Source organism: Panthera leo, chromosome C1 (assembly GCF_018350215.1).
Source record: "Panthera leo isolate Ple1 chromosome C1, P.leo_Ple1_pat1.1, whole genome shotgun sequence".
Lineage (NCBI taxonomy): Eukaryota > Metazoa > Chordata > Mammalia > Carnivora > Felidae > Panthera > Panthera leo.
Window position 1 is genome coordinate 95,450,129 of NC_056686.1, and position 13,141 is coordinate 95,463,269.

A 13,141-nucleotide genomic window follows, 5' to 3' on the forward strand; every position below is an offset into this window, starting at 1 on the left:
GAAGTTTTCAGAGCCACTCTTAGTGCTCACAGATCTGTTCCGTGATTGTTTCCAGATCTCCAATAAAAAAGCACAAAGAAAAAACTGTGCGGTAGGTCTCCCCAGCAAACACAAAGTGTACTGCGATAGGAGGGTAAGACACGGGCCCCCAGCAATAGCAGCGGAAAAAGCTAAAAGCAGAACAGGAAATCCCAAAAAGATATATCTTATTACATGAGTGGAGAACAGAAAATAAACTAAGGTAAGAGACTAAAGAAACCAAAGCAGGGGTGATTACCAGGGCCTTAATGAGCAGAGAGGAAAGAGCAAATAATTCTCTTTGATTATTTGGCATAATAAGCAAGACCCGTCTGATACATGTTTGGGTCTTGGAAATCCTTCCTCTGCCTTTTTCAACAACTGTTTGGTCATTAGGTGAAGAAAAACATTGTATGCAGAGGATATTTATGTATATGTCCAATCTGTGTCACTAGATTATAAATTATTTGAGAGCAGGTAGTAGTAATTTTTTTAAAAGCTTTGAGTCTTTCCCTGTGCCTGGGACATAGTTTGACTTAATAAGTGTTTGTTGAATTTAGTTTGAAGCAGTCCCCTTATGGTAGACTAGAAAGACAAATTACTGATAAGGTATAAACTTAGTATAAGCAGCCCATTTCTTTTTGCCTTGATGTAACTTTATTTTCCCTATCTGATGTCTTATGAAACTCCAGTATCTTAAGTGACTTTAAAATGCTGAATTTCCTATATGAAAATGTCTGATGTTTACATGTATAATTTTGCTGTAATGAAATTTGAAGCAGACTTGCTAATGTAATCACTGCTAGTCATTTTAGGGTTTTATTTTTCTAAGAATCTGACCTGAGTGGAATGAGGTAAATTTAAGAGAGCACACTAGGAACTGATTGCTGTTTTTTAAGAACAGGTTCTGAGTGTTTGATTTTGACAAGTTACTGAGCTACTTTGGGAATTTTTTTAAGTGAATTTTTAGTTGATTTTGTGCTTTTCTGAACTAGCCCTAAATACATGAATAGGGACACAAATAGTATTGGGTTCCTGAATGGAAGCCTGCAGACTTGGGTGCCTGGGTGGGTGGCTCAGTCAGTTAAGCTAACCGGCTGGCTTCAGCGTAGGTCATGAACTTGCAGTTCGGGAGTTTAAGCCCCACATCAGGCTCTGCTCTGTCAGTGCAGAGCCTGCTTCGGATCCTCTGTCTCCCTCTCTCTGCCACACATGCGTGTGCTCTCTCTTAAAATAAATAAGTAAATAAATAAAAGAATCATGCAGGGGTGCCTGGGTGGCTCAGTCGGTTCAGCGTCCGACTTCGGCTCAGGTCATGATCTCGTGGTCTGTGAGTTCGAGCCCTGCGTCGGGCTCTGTGCTGACAGCTCAGAGCCTGGAGCCTGTTTCAGATTCTGTGTCTCCCTCTCTCTCTGACCCTCCCCTGTTCATGCTCTGTCTCTCTCTGTCTCAAAAATAAATAAACGTTAAAAAGAATCATGCAAACTGATTATGGTGGGCATAATGTGTTCAGTCTACAGTGGATTTTTGTCTTGGCAAAATCAGGTTTGCAGTGCTACCAGTTAATTTGCAGAACAGGATTGGAATTCTTGGCTTTTCTGAGTGGAGTAGAGTGGTGTTTCGAGGGATTGCCATTGAATTGGTGTTTGGTGGCATGATATGAGAAGCAGAGATTTATTTGTTTGTTTCTAGAGGAAATCTGTCCCGTCTGTGGTGGTTGACCCGGGAATGGCTTGTCAGCTTGTTTCTAAAGGCTATTTTTTCTTATTTCCTGAATGTTTGCTGCTAATAACTAAAGATCACATCTTCTAAGTTTCAGTTCAGAGCATTTCAGTGAGAAAATGGCTTATTTATTGTGAGGCCATGGAGTATGGAAATTGACAGCACAGACTCCAAAGGCAAACCTGGGTTCAAATCCCAACTCTTCGGCTCTTTTACTATGTGACCCAGGCAAAGGCAGAGTTTTCTATCTCACCATATCCCATTTTCCTCAACTGCGACATAGAAATAATTTTTAGAGGTGTTTTTTTAAGGTTTACATGAACTAATTATATATATATATCATATACATATGTATCATATGTATCATATATATATATATATGATACATATGATATATATATATATATATATATATATATATATATATATATATATATATATCACAGAGCAAGGTCCCTGGCATGTAGGAAGCACACAATATTAGTAGGTGTTATTGCTGTCGTTTTTAGCACTTTCCTGTGAGTTACAGAATTTAATATTAAACATTCTTTTACTCCCTTAGCATTTTAGCAAAGACGAAGAATTTGTGTATGGTTTTAGTTTTCATTCGGTTGGTTTTAAGTATTTCAATATATAGCTAAGATTCCTGAGTTGAGGAAAACAAAGCTTATACATGTCGTGATCTCAAACATCTGATGCAAGGATTTTTAGGAGAGTGTGTGTGTCTGTCTCATAGAGTGTGGGTTTCATAATTTTGTCACGCAAATTACCTTTCTTGAGTTTTTCTGGCCCGAGAAAAAGAAAGGCAAGGGATTCAACCATCTGGTGTCTTCTCTGAATTGTCCATTGTCACACTCCAAACTCTACAATCTTAAGTGCCTCCATCCTCAGAGTCATATACATGGTTTTGTGGACATTGTGACGATACAGGGTTGTACCTTCTGTGAGATTTAAAGGATTTTCAGTGGTAATTTTGATCAAAAGTGTTTTTTGCCTTCTGAAGACAACTTCCCCATTGTCCCCCAAAGTAAGGAGCAATCCTAGGAACAGGTGAGAAGAAACAATGGATGGCAGTTAAGAGTGGAGGTGGGGGGAATCCAGGACAGGGGTGTGTGGGTTGAGGAAAACAGGACTACAAGCAGGCATTGAAGTAGAGAATGCAGTAATATGGTTCCTCCCTGCCAAGTATTTCCAAAGTCTGTATTTCAGGTCCAAAGCCAGAGTTCCCAATCTAAATGTATCCCTTCTGCTCAATGAATCCTTTCTGACTTGCCGAGCCACAAAGAATGTTATCCTTAATTGTTACTGAGTTCAGTAGAAACTAGAAAGGAAAATAGGACAGCACAGGATGACAGGGTTTATACACACCAACCCCCCCCCCCCCCACTTCTGACCCTGAGCCTTGAGAGCATCTGCTTGGGTCCTTTGCATAAAGCTGCTTGGGGAGGGTGAGGCTGAAGAGTTCTATGGGTCTGCCATCCCAGGACTGGCGAAAGCCAGGAGGAGCCAGGAACTCTTTTAACAAGAGATAGGAACTGTAAGTTATAAAGGAGAGAAGAAGGAAGGGTAAGTGACAAGTAAGTTGCAGAAAGAAGAGAGAAGCACTAACTTTGTTGTCGGGAGGTGTGGAAGGTAGGGGTGCCCCATCTCTTAATTTCTGCTAACTAGTCCCTACTGTTGGGGTAGATGGTACAGGAGTAACGACAGAACCAATCTGGTTCTTCAGTGATCTAATATTTGGGGGTACAAAAATGATCAGGTCTAGTCTGATGTATCAGTTTCTTCCTATTGCCTCTTGTTCTTAAATTGAAGGCACAGAAGAAATTCTCTTAAAAGGCATTACCCCCTAAAGACTTCACTTCTAGACCTTTAGCTTTCACCACACTGACTCTTAACGCATTTGTTCCTCTTGGGAAGTTTACTGAGTAATTAACTTCTTATTCAGCATGCCTCATATCAGTCATCATTTTCCCCCAAAACCAGTTCCTTTTCTAACATCCCTGTTTGTGTTAATGGCATCATTATTGGAGTCAGACAGTCTACAAGCTCAGCTGATCTGGGATTATTTCCCCTCTCACCTCCTTAAATGGAGCCAGTACCAAGTTACTGTAAATTCTGCATGGAGTCTCTCGCATCGGTATTTCTCGTGCATCCTTACTGCTACCATCCTAGTTCACACATTTTAGCCTCATACCTATGCTGTTACAGTTTTCTCCTGCCTACTTTTCCTGTTTCCAGTTTCCCATACATCAAATCAGCTCTGTCCTTCAAGCCTTAACCTTCCTAAAACTATGCTTTCACTATGATGCTCACCTGGTTAAAAATGTTTACTGGCTTCTCGTTTGCTAAAAGAGAAACTCCAGTCTTGTTGGCTGTAATTCAAGGTACTATGCTGTACATTTCTTTTCCAACTAGCATTTTTTGAATACCCCTGAGAACCACACTGCTAGGTGCTAAGTTTCATCAAGTTGATTAGGACAGAGGATTTGTCTAAGAGAGCAAAGTCTTAAGAAGACAGATATATAAACAGAACAGCTGAATGTGATAACTGCTCCTGGACTATGGATATAGATACATATGCACTATGCATTTAATATAATGTAAAAAATAGCTGTGATATGTTTAGAAAATCAGTTTCTCAGTCATTAAGTTAAAATTGTGACTTGGTTAGGGGAGCCTGGTTCAGTCAGTTAGGTATTGTCTGACTCTTGATTTCAGCTCAGGTCATGGTCTCATGGTTCATGAGTTTGAGCCCCACATCAGTTTGGGATTCTCTCTCTCCCTCTCTTTTTGCTCCTCCCTGCTTGCTCTCTCTGTCTCAAAAATAAATAAATAAATAAACTTTTAAAAATGTATTGTGACTTAATTAAAAGCTATACAGATTCTGTGGAAGCAAAGATATGGTTTTCACCTGTGTCTGGAAGTCACAAAAAGCTAGTGTAGGCAGAAGAATGTCCTTTTCTTTGCCCAAGTATGGAGATAACCATTGGCCTGAACCGTGTCTCTCCCAGACTTTCCCAGAAACTGGCCAGGCCATCTCCTTCCTGGAGCAAATCAACCTGCCAAGTCAGGAGTAAACTTGTTTTTGATTTCTAAATTAGACAACACGAATGATAGAAACTGGCAACTCATCGCAAAAGGAAAACTTCATTATCCTTGCTGATGAAACCAAATATGTACTCCAGGGATGAGAACTGACCAGTCACTCATTTTAACTGTTCAGTATCCTGTTAGAGTCGGTGGTGTCATCCCATTTTATAGATGAAGAACAAATTCAGAGGTTAAGTGGATCGAGGTACTATGAAGTAGCAGAGCCAGGATGTAAACCTGGGCGTGTCATATTCCAAAGCACATGCAGTTTTTCATTGACATGCTGCCTCTTAGGAGAATTACTGTCCCTGAAGAACTTTGGAGCAAAGAACAATTGCTCGGTCTGTTGTTGGTAATTTTCAGCTGATACCAAATTGTTAAATTTTTTAACCCCCCCCCCCCAAAACAAAACAAAAAACAAGCAAACAAAAAAATAAAATCAATGATCTCTGATTTAGAAGACACTTTAAGGGGTGCCTGAGTAGGTCAGTCAGTTGAGTGGTCAACCTCAATTTGGGTCATGATCTCGGGTTCATGGGTTCAGGCCCCACTTTGGGCTTTGCGCTGACAGTGCAGAGCCTGCTTTGGATTCTCTGCCTCCCTCTCTGCCCCCTCCCCTCTCTCTCTCTCTCTCTCAAAAATAAACATTAAAAAAATTTCGAAATCAGAATTTAAAAAGTAAAAAACCACCATCAGTTATAATATTCATTGTGGGATTTTTTGCAGTTCCCAGAGAGCCGGGTTATGAGCATGGCTACAACACAAATCCCTTGACTGTTTTCTGGTTCATCTTCCATACTATACATTCTGTTTCTTTCCAGTGTGGAATCCTGATGGAGTCCATAACTTCCTTCTACATTGACATATGAAGGGTTTTTGCATTTCAGGCTGCTCCTGGAATTGTGGCCCATGAATCATTTTACTGGAAAGAAAATCAATCTATATGTTATTTTTCCTTCATTGTGGTATTTTACGACTCAGGTGGCATTATTTCAGAAAAACAAAAATTTAGGGGAATGATGGACATAGATAATACAGACAGATACACATACATATGTCAATGAAATCATGTTATAATTTCATTTTAACTAAAGAAAGCCAACTGACATATACTTACAAATATACAAATATACTTCATGCTTCTGGTATTTTTCTAATGTTAAATGACATACTTTTTAATGCAAAATATTAACATAAAATCTATTATTCATTTTCATTAACATACATTCCAGTAGCTTAACTAATGTAGTTCTTCTGGTTCGGTCTTGTCTCAGACGAGAGTACTTGAAAGGGTGTAAACAGATATCCAGGTAGACAGACTTGTTTTTAATAGCCTTGTGCTAAATGTCCTCATTTTGGGGAAGAGATGTTTGAATGTTTGTTTATGGGCATGAGCCACTTCCTTCTTTTCCTCAATACACATATAAATCTTGTTGGCAACAAATAAGAGAGACAGTGAGAGAAACAGACATATACACATAGTGAGATAAAGAGACAGACATTCACACACAGAGAGATACAACTAGAGATGCCTAAGTCTTAGAGCTAAACAAAACAAAAACCTGATATCATCATGGTGTCCCAGAAAGTGGATTAGACTGGATCTTAAAAAGACGTAAGTGTTAGACCTAGTTTTACTGTGTAACTATAATCTTCAGTAAGTCACTTAACAACCCTGGCCTCAGTTTTCATCTGTAAAATGGAGAATGCTGAATTAGATTATTTCTCAGGTCCCTTCCAGCTTTGTGAATCTCGTTTTAGCTGAGGTTTTTCTACCACACAATTCCTAAAGCGGATAAAATGAGATCAGATGTGAATGATGGTTACCAAGTAGCAGTAGTTACTAAGGAAGGCCTTGAAATCCAGTTACCTTGGTTCAAGTCCTATTTCTGCCACATACTAGATCTGAGACTTTGAGCAAGTTATTTAGCCTCTGTGCCTCACTTTTCCAATCTATAAAATGGGGGGGTTGGCGATGGTTATAGCATCTGTCATCCAAGCTTGTTGTGAGGATTGAATTAATTTGCGTCAAGTACTTGCAACACTGCCTGGAACACATTAATGTTTATCTTTTCTGTTTTGTTTTTATTTAGCTCAATAAATGTTTGTCTTTTTTGTTATTACTATTCCTGCTTGAATTCTTCTTAGAAAACTATGCTATAAAACTCTGAGGTGGTGGTGATCAACATCAATAGGCTCAATTATATCATTCATTTCTGTACCAAGCATAAATCCAGAAAATCTGGTATCCTAGAATCTGCTTTGAATAGAATGTGTTTGAATAGAGAACTGAAAGTATATTTAAATGTTGACCCAGAACTGGTTTCTTGAGGCCTGCCTCAAAGTCTATATTGACAGTATTGGATACACAAGCATCTTGATCCCTTAGCACTGTTGCAGTTTCTAAGTGCGTTATTCATATTACATTTCAGGATCCTGAAATTTGTAATTTCTGAAACTGTGTCAAAACCATCCTGTTTTATAGAATACTGTCTATAGTGTGGCTGGAAAAAGCAAATTGATAGCAATAGGACAAACAAAAGGCATTCTGAGCAATATGTTCCAGCACTCTCCCGGTAAGGGGAAGTCTTAGATCTAGCTGTTCTAATAGCGTTTAAAAGTGCATGTTGCAGTAGTGTGCTCAGGCCACCATAGCAAGGTCCCACAGACCAGCTGGCTTAAACAATAGAAATTTATTGTCTCACAATCCCGGAGGCTAGAAGTCAGAAATCAGTGTGTCAGCAGGATTGGTTTCTTCTGAGGCCTCTGTCTTTGACTCGGAGATGGCCATCTTCCACCTGCATCTTCACGTGGTCTTTCCCTGTCCCATGTTTGTGTCCAAATTTCCTCCTCTTATAAAGACACAGCCCTATTAGATTATGGCCCACCCTAATAACTTCATTTAAACTTAATTACCTCTTTAAGGACCCTATCTCCAAATGCATCACATTCGGAGGTGTCTGGAGATCAGGACTTCAATATATGAATGAGGGCAGGCACCCAATTTAGTCCAAGCATTTAAATTGTAACACATAGACACGTAAGGATCCAAATAGTCCGGAATATCGTTTATCTTCAACTGAAAGATTGATTTGACATATGTAGTAAAGCTTATATTGCTTAGTGCTGTAGAATTCAATAAAATGAGATTTGTTTTTATGCCTTGGTTTTAGAATCTTTGTAAATAATAATAGCAAAAACAGCTCTCTTAGGTAAATGTACAAAAGATATGCTTTCTAGGTCAGAAAATTATCTTCTGATAGTATTTTGACATGTTTTTCTCCCCTAGCCTAATCCTAAAATGCCAAAAGTGGAATGAGAGGTATCACACTCTTATCCCCAGATGCATAAATAACGCTTCTGGAAAACCAGAAGCGCCAGAGGCTGGAGAAACCTCAATCTTTTTGAGATAGTCAAGGTAATATGTCAACGCCTTCCACCCCCAGATAATAGGATGCTTTGGATACATTTTTAAAAATAGCAGTGCATTTTTGTCCATATTTAGATTGAATGTTTATAAATAGGACATGTTTATTTGATTTTTTAAATTCCATATATTCTGGGTTTTTAAGGAAGTACATTATCTAGTGGAAAGCTGTCAAAAAAACACCCATTTTGTGTGGCGGTGTTGACTCTGAATTTTAAGAATTAATTGGCCTCCTTGGCCTAGCTGATATGTATGTGAAAATCCTTACATAATTGAAGCAAATTTGCTTTATATCTTTGCTCATATCTTATTGCTAATACTAAAAACTTACTAAATGGCCTGAATCCCAGTCAGTTGTAGCCCAAGTATAAATTTCTTCAATTTGACATCTGAGTATAAAATAAAGAAGTGATTTTTATCCAGTGTTGCAAGCATGATTTTCTGGGTAAAACAACTGATTTGTTTTTTATACTAGACAAGTTGACTTAAGGAAAAAAAAAAAAAGAAAACAGATCTGTGTAGATTTTTTTAGGTGTTTCTATATCCAGAAATATCTAAGACTCATCCAAAAATGTTGTTTTCCCTCTTTTATGCCCCATATCATTCACCATTTAGAAATCAAGTCTTCGGTTCCACATAAAGACATACACACGCCCTGATACTAGATAGACAAACATCCCTCTTGTGTTCCACTCCACCCTGCCCTACTGCTTACACAGCTATAGAGATTGTTTGGGGTGTTTCTTTTTCTGCCAACCAATCTCTGTGGTGAAGAGGCAACAACGCCTGCTCTCCTGGAGGATTCATTCAGAGTTCCAGAGCAAAAGCTGGGACCTCCTCAAGAAGGAGAAGGAACGACCAGAACTAGAATGAATGGAGCTTGAGCATTATCCAGGGAAGGGAAAAGGTCAGAATAAAATGAACAGAGCCTAAGCCACGGCAATGCACCTTCAGGGAAAAATTGGCAGTGCCATTTAGGAAGTTCAGTGGTGGATGAGGGTGCCCTTCTTGAGAGCCACAGCCCTTGTGACTGTTGGCACATAAAAGTTTGTGGAGAAGACTCCTGCACTCCTGTTGGCCCTTACTTGATGGAAAGTAGCATGTGAACAGACCGAATGGTCCTCTGGGCAAAACTGATGTTTGCAATCACTTATTGATAACCTAAAAATAAGTTTCGTACTTATCCCATGAATAGGCTTATTTTTCCAGGGTCTTAAAATATGTATCATTTATCTTTTTTTCTTATATATATATATATATTTATATTTTTAAACTTATTTTATTTTATTTTTTTTTTTTAAGTAGGCTCCTCACCCATTGTGGGGCTTGAACCCACAACCTTGAGATCAAGAGTCAACACTGAGATCAAGAGTCACATGCTGTATCAACTGAGCCAGCCAGTTGCCCCTGTATTTATTTTTTAATTGAGAAAACTATAAAGCTTAATATAATAGCTACAGCTAGTATGCTGTACCACAGCATATGATAATGTATCCAGACAACTTGTCCACCACTGGTTTTTATTTCAAGTTTATAGACTGTAGTGTTCCTTAGACAAACATATCTGCCACTAAACTCTAAGGAAAGTTGCATCTTGGAGAGATTCAAGTGGAAGGAATGAGCTGAGCATCTGGTTGAAATGATCTTGTCTTTCAAAGTCACTTAATGGATGATGACAGTGACAAGTAACAGCTCATTTAGAAAACAAGTAGAGAGCATGTCTGTAGACTACAATATGGCATGCCAAAAATCTGGCAATCATATTTCTGATGATTAGTTTGGAGCTAGCAGCAGCAGCCTTTTTCTGAAAGTCTCGGGCCACGTAATTTATATATTAGGCAGAAACTGGAGTTTCATTTAAGACTGAGTGCCGTAAAGTTCAAGACAAAAATTATGGTTTATCAAATAAAATTTAAAGCCTATCATTTTTTTTTAAAAGCTTGCTGGGTCTGATCTATTAGGAAAACATACACCAAAAGTTGGCATATAATTCAACACCTAATGTTGGAAAAAAGAAACGGGGAAAAGTAGGAGCTGGGATGAGTCATTAGCCTTACAGACAAAGTCCAGGTGGTGACAGGTTGATTTGTTTGTTCACTGATTAGCAGGAGGTGAGGGGATAAGCGTGTACCTTACACAAATTTAGCAGTTTGAAAAGTTGGGTTGTAATTATGTTATTTTTCTCTGAGCATATTGTGCATAAATCATGGTGATTTAAGCAAATAGGCTTTTGTCAATTCAGGGAGACTGTCTTTTCTCTTCTAGGACATTCATAAATTAGTCCTTGAAACAGCATTGGACATTTTAAAGTAAAAAAGATTTTGAGGGTGCCTGGGTGGCTCAGTCGGTTAAGTGTCTGACTCTTGATTTGGGCTCAGGTCATGAGCTCATGAGATTGAGTTCCCCCTCCCTGCGTCAGCAAAGAGCCCTCTTCGGATTCTCTCCCTCATTCTCTGCATCTCCCCCACTCGCGTGCACTCTCTCTCAAAATAAATAAACATAAAAAAAAGATTTTGAAAGCCCTCACCTTCCCTAATGATAATTGCAAAAGGGAAGTGAGATTCATGGTATGTTTCCTATATTACTCAGCCTCAACTTGAAGAAGTGGCTATTTTCTTCTTTCTGTGTCAACCTACACCTGTCAGGCCTTACCAGCTGCAATGACAGTTGACATTCATGGGATTTATCAAATCGTTTATAGTATGGTCACATAGACAATAAATTTCTTATTATTTTGCAGCATTGGACACTTTTCCACCATGCTGATGGCATTTTGAGTATATTTGTCAATTTTCCCAAATTTTAACTGAAGAAAACCTTGAGAATTTATACTTGAGGACTAAAGTGTGACCACCGATTATCAGGTCAGTATCACCCCCCCCACTCCCACTTCCGTCCCCACTCCCAGGAATATCACCATCATCCTGCAACAGTACGGTTTTACTATCTTTCATATATTAAATTTATCATGATGTCTTGTGTATTGAGATTAGATTCAAATAATAAAGAACAGCAAAGAACTGTTGAATTTTAATATTGATAAAGAAAGGTAATGGGAACATGTACAAACAGACCTATTGCTTTTCAGTCACATAGCTGTGGCCCTTTTCTTCCTCCTGTGTCAGATTTGCATTGTCTTCACTTCATGTAGACACTAAGCTGGGTGAATGGGCACATATTGGCAGGATGTGCCAGATATTGAAATTTGTGTGCAGAAGTGATTTATAAATGTAGATAACAAGAATATTATTCTTTATACCATTGACAAAGAATGGAATTTTTTCTTGTCAGGGCTGGACTCCTTTATAATTAAAGTGGCTCTAAAGAGTGTTTCAATTTTACTCCTTTATGAGGATGTGTGTTTATTACAGCAGATACAAGACTTTGATTTAGGTACAGTCGGTTTTAGTTCTTTGTATATTCACTTTAGTCTTAGTTCATTGGATTCTCTAACAATTCTTGATTTTTACCCATGAAAGCTTAAATGGAACCAAGAAGGACTTTAGAGATTATCTAGGCTGATTTTACCTGTGAGGAGGCTGCGTGCCAGTCTAACTGGGTACTTTTTGTCCTCAAAGTCACAGAGTTGCTTAGTAGCAGAGCTCAGACTAAAATTCTATACTCCTCACCCCCCCGTCTGTCATGCTTTACTCACATCACATTGCTTCCTTAAGCCCCAGTTTTAGATCTCTAAATAAGAGTATTTAAGGACTACAAAGATACTGAAGGAAAAAAGAATATGCCTGAACACCATCATCTTTACTTTGGTGCTTCTCCATCCAGTTGATTTACTCAGTATGGTTGGTATTTACAGAGTACCTTCATAGATGCCCATTATTCTGCTGAACATCATGGGAGGGAAGAGGATGGGCTTAAAATGATGAGATTTTCCCTCTGCTTTATAATTTCTGAGATATTAAAATATGAAACCTTCAGGAAGAGGGGGAAGGGTTTTATCTAAGAAACCAGTGTGACTCAACTGATTTTTGAGTTCGAGCCCCGCGTCGGGCTCTGTGCTGACAACTCAGCCTGGATCCTGCTTTGGATTCTCTGTCTCCTTCTCTCTCTGCCCCTGCCCCACTTATGCTCTGTCTCTCTCTTGTCTCTCAAAAATAAATAAACGTAAAAAAAAAAAAAGAAAAGAGAAAGAAATCCCACAACTAGAAGATGCAGACCTGAAGATGCAGACCTGACATCCATCTGTCTGCAAAGCTGCATGCTCTTTCCAACATATCTTTTTTTTTTAATTTTTTTTAATGTTTATTTATTTTTGAGAGAGACAGAGACAGAGTGTGAGCCAGGGAGGGGCAGAGAGAAAGGGAGACAGAATCCAGAGCAGGCTCCAGGCTCTGAGCAAGCTGTCAGCACGGAGCCTGACGTGAGGCTCGAACACACAAACCATGAGATCATGACCTGAACCAAAGTCGGACACTTAAACAACTGAGCCACCCAGGCGCCCCTCTTTCCAACATAGCTTAAATTAAGTGTAGCTTTATTAGGTGTGGGGTTTTGTTTTTGTTTTTATTTATTTGTAAAATACCTGTTGTGAGATGTCTTCTGTAATGCTGAAGTGAGGATCACTCACTAGTTGCTAAAACTCAGTAGTTAGAAAGTCAGCAGAGCTGAAGTTTGATTGAACATATTTTGCCATGTGGCAAAAGATTTGTACAGCATGTCCTGGAACATAATCTGACAACACAGTGAAGTGTGCCTTTTCTACATGCTTTCCTGCACTTAGAGGCAGTAGGTCTGGAAGGAATCAATGACTCTTTTGTGTGCCTCCTAAAATTTAATGTGCTCATAAGAGTTGGGAATTACGGGAGGGTGTGTGAACTTGTCATGTTGCAATTCCCTTTAAAGAAAACTATATGGAAGTGACAATTT

General features: G+C 38.8%; 1 protein-coding gene across 1 annotated transcript in view; it reads left to right on the plus strand.

Moving 5' to 3' along the window:
- CTTNBP2NL (CTTNBP2 N-terminal like) overlaps positions 1-13,141 on the plus strand; it is a 51,769-nt gene that overhangs the window by 1,766 nt on the left and 36,862 nt on the right. The window contains exon 2 of the mRNA XM_042953434.1: positions 10,998-11,121. The gene's annotated coding sequence lies outside the window, so the exon portion shown is untranslated. The remainder of the gene's footprint in view (positions 1-10,997; positions 11,122-13,141) is intronic.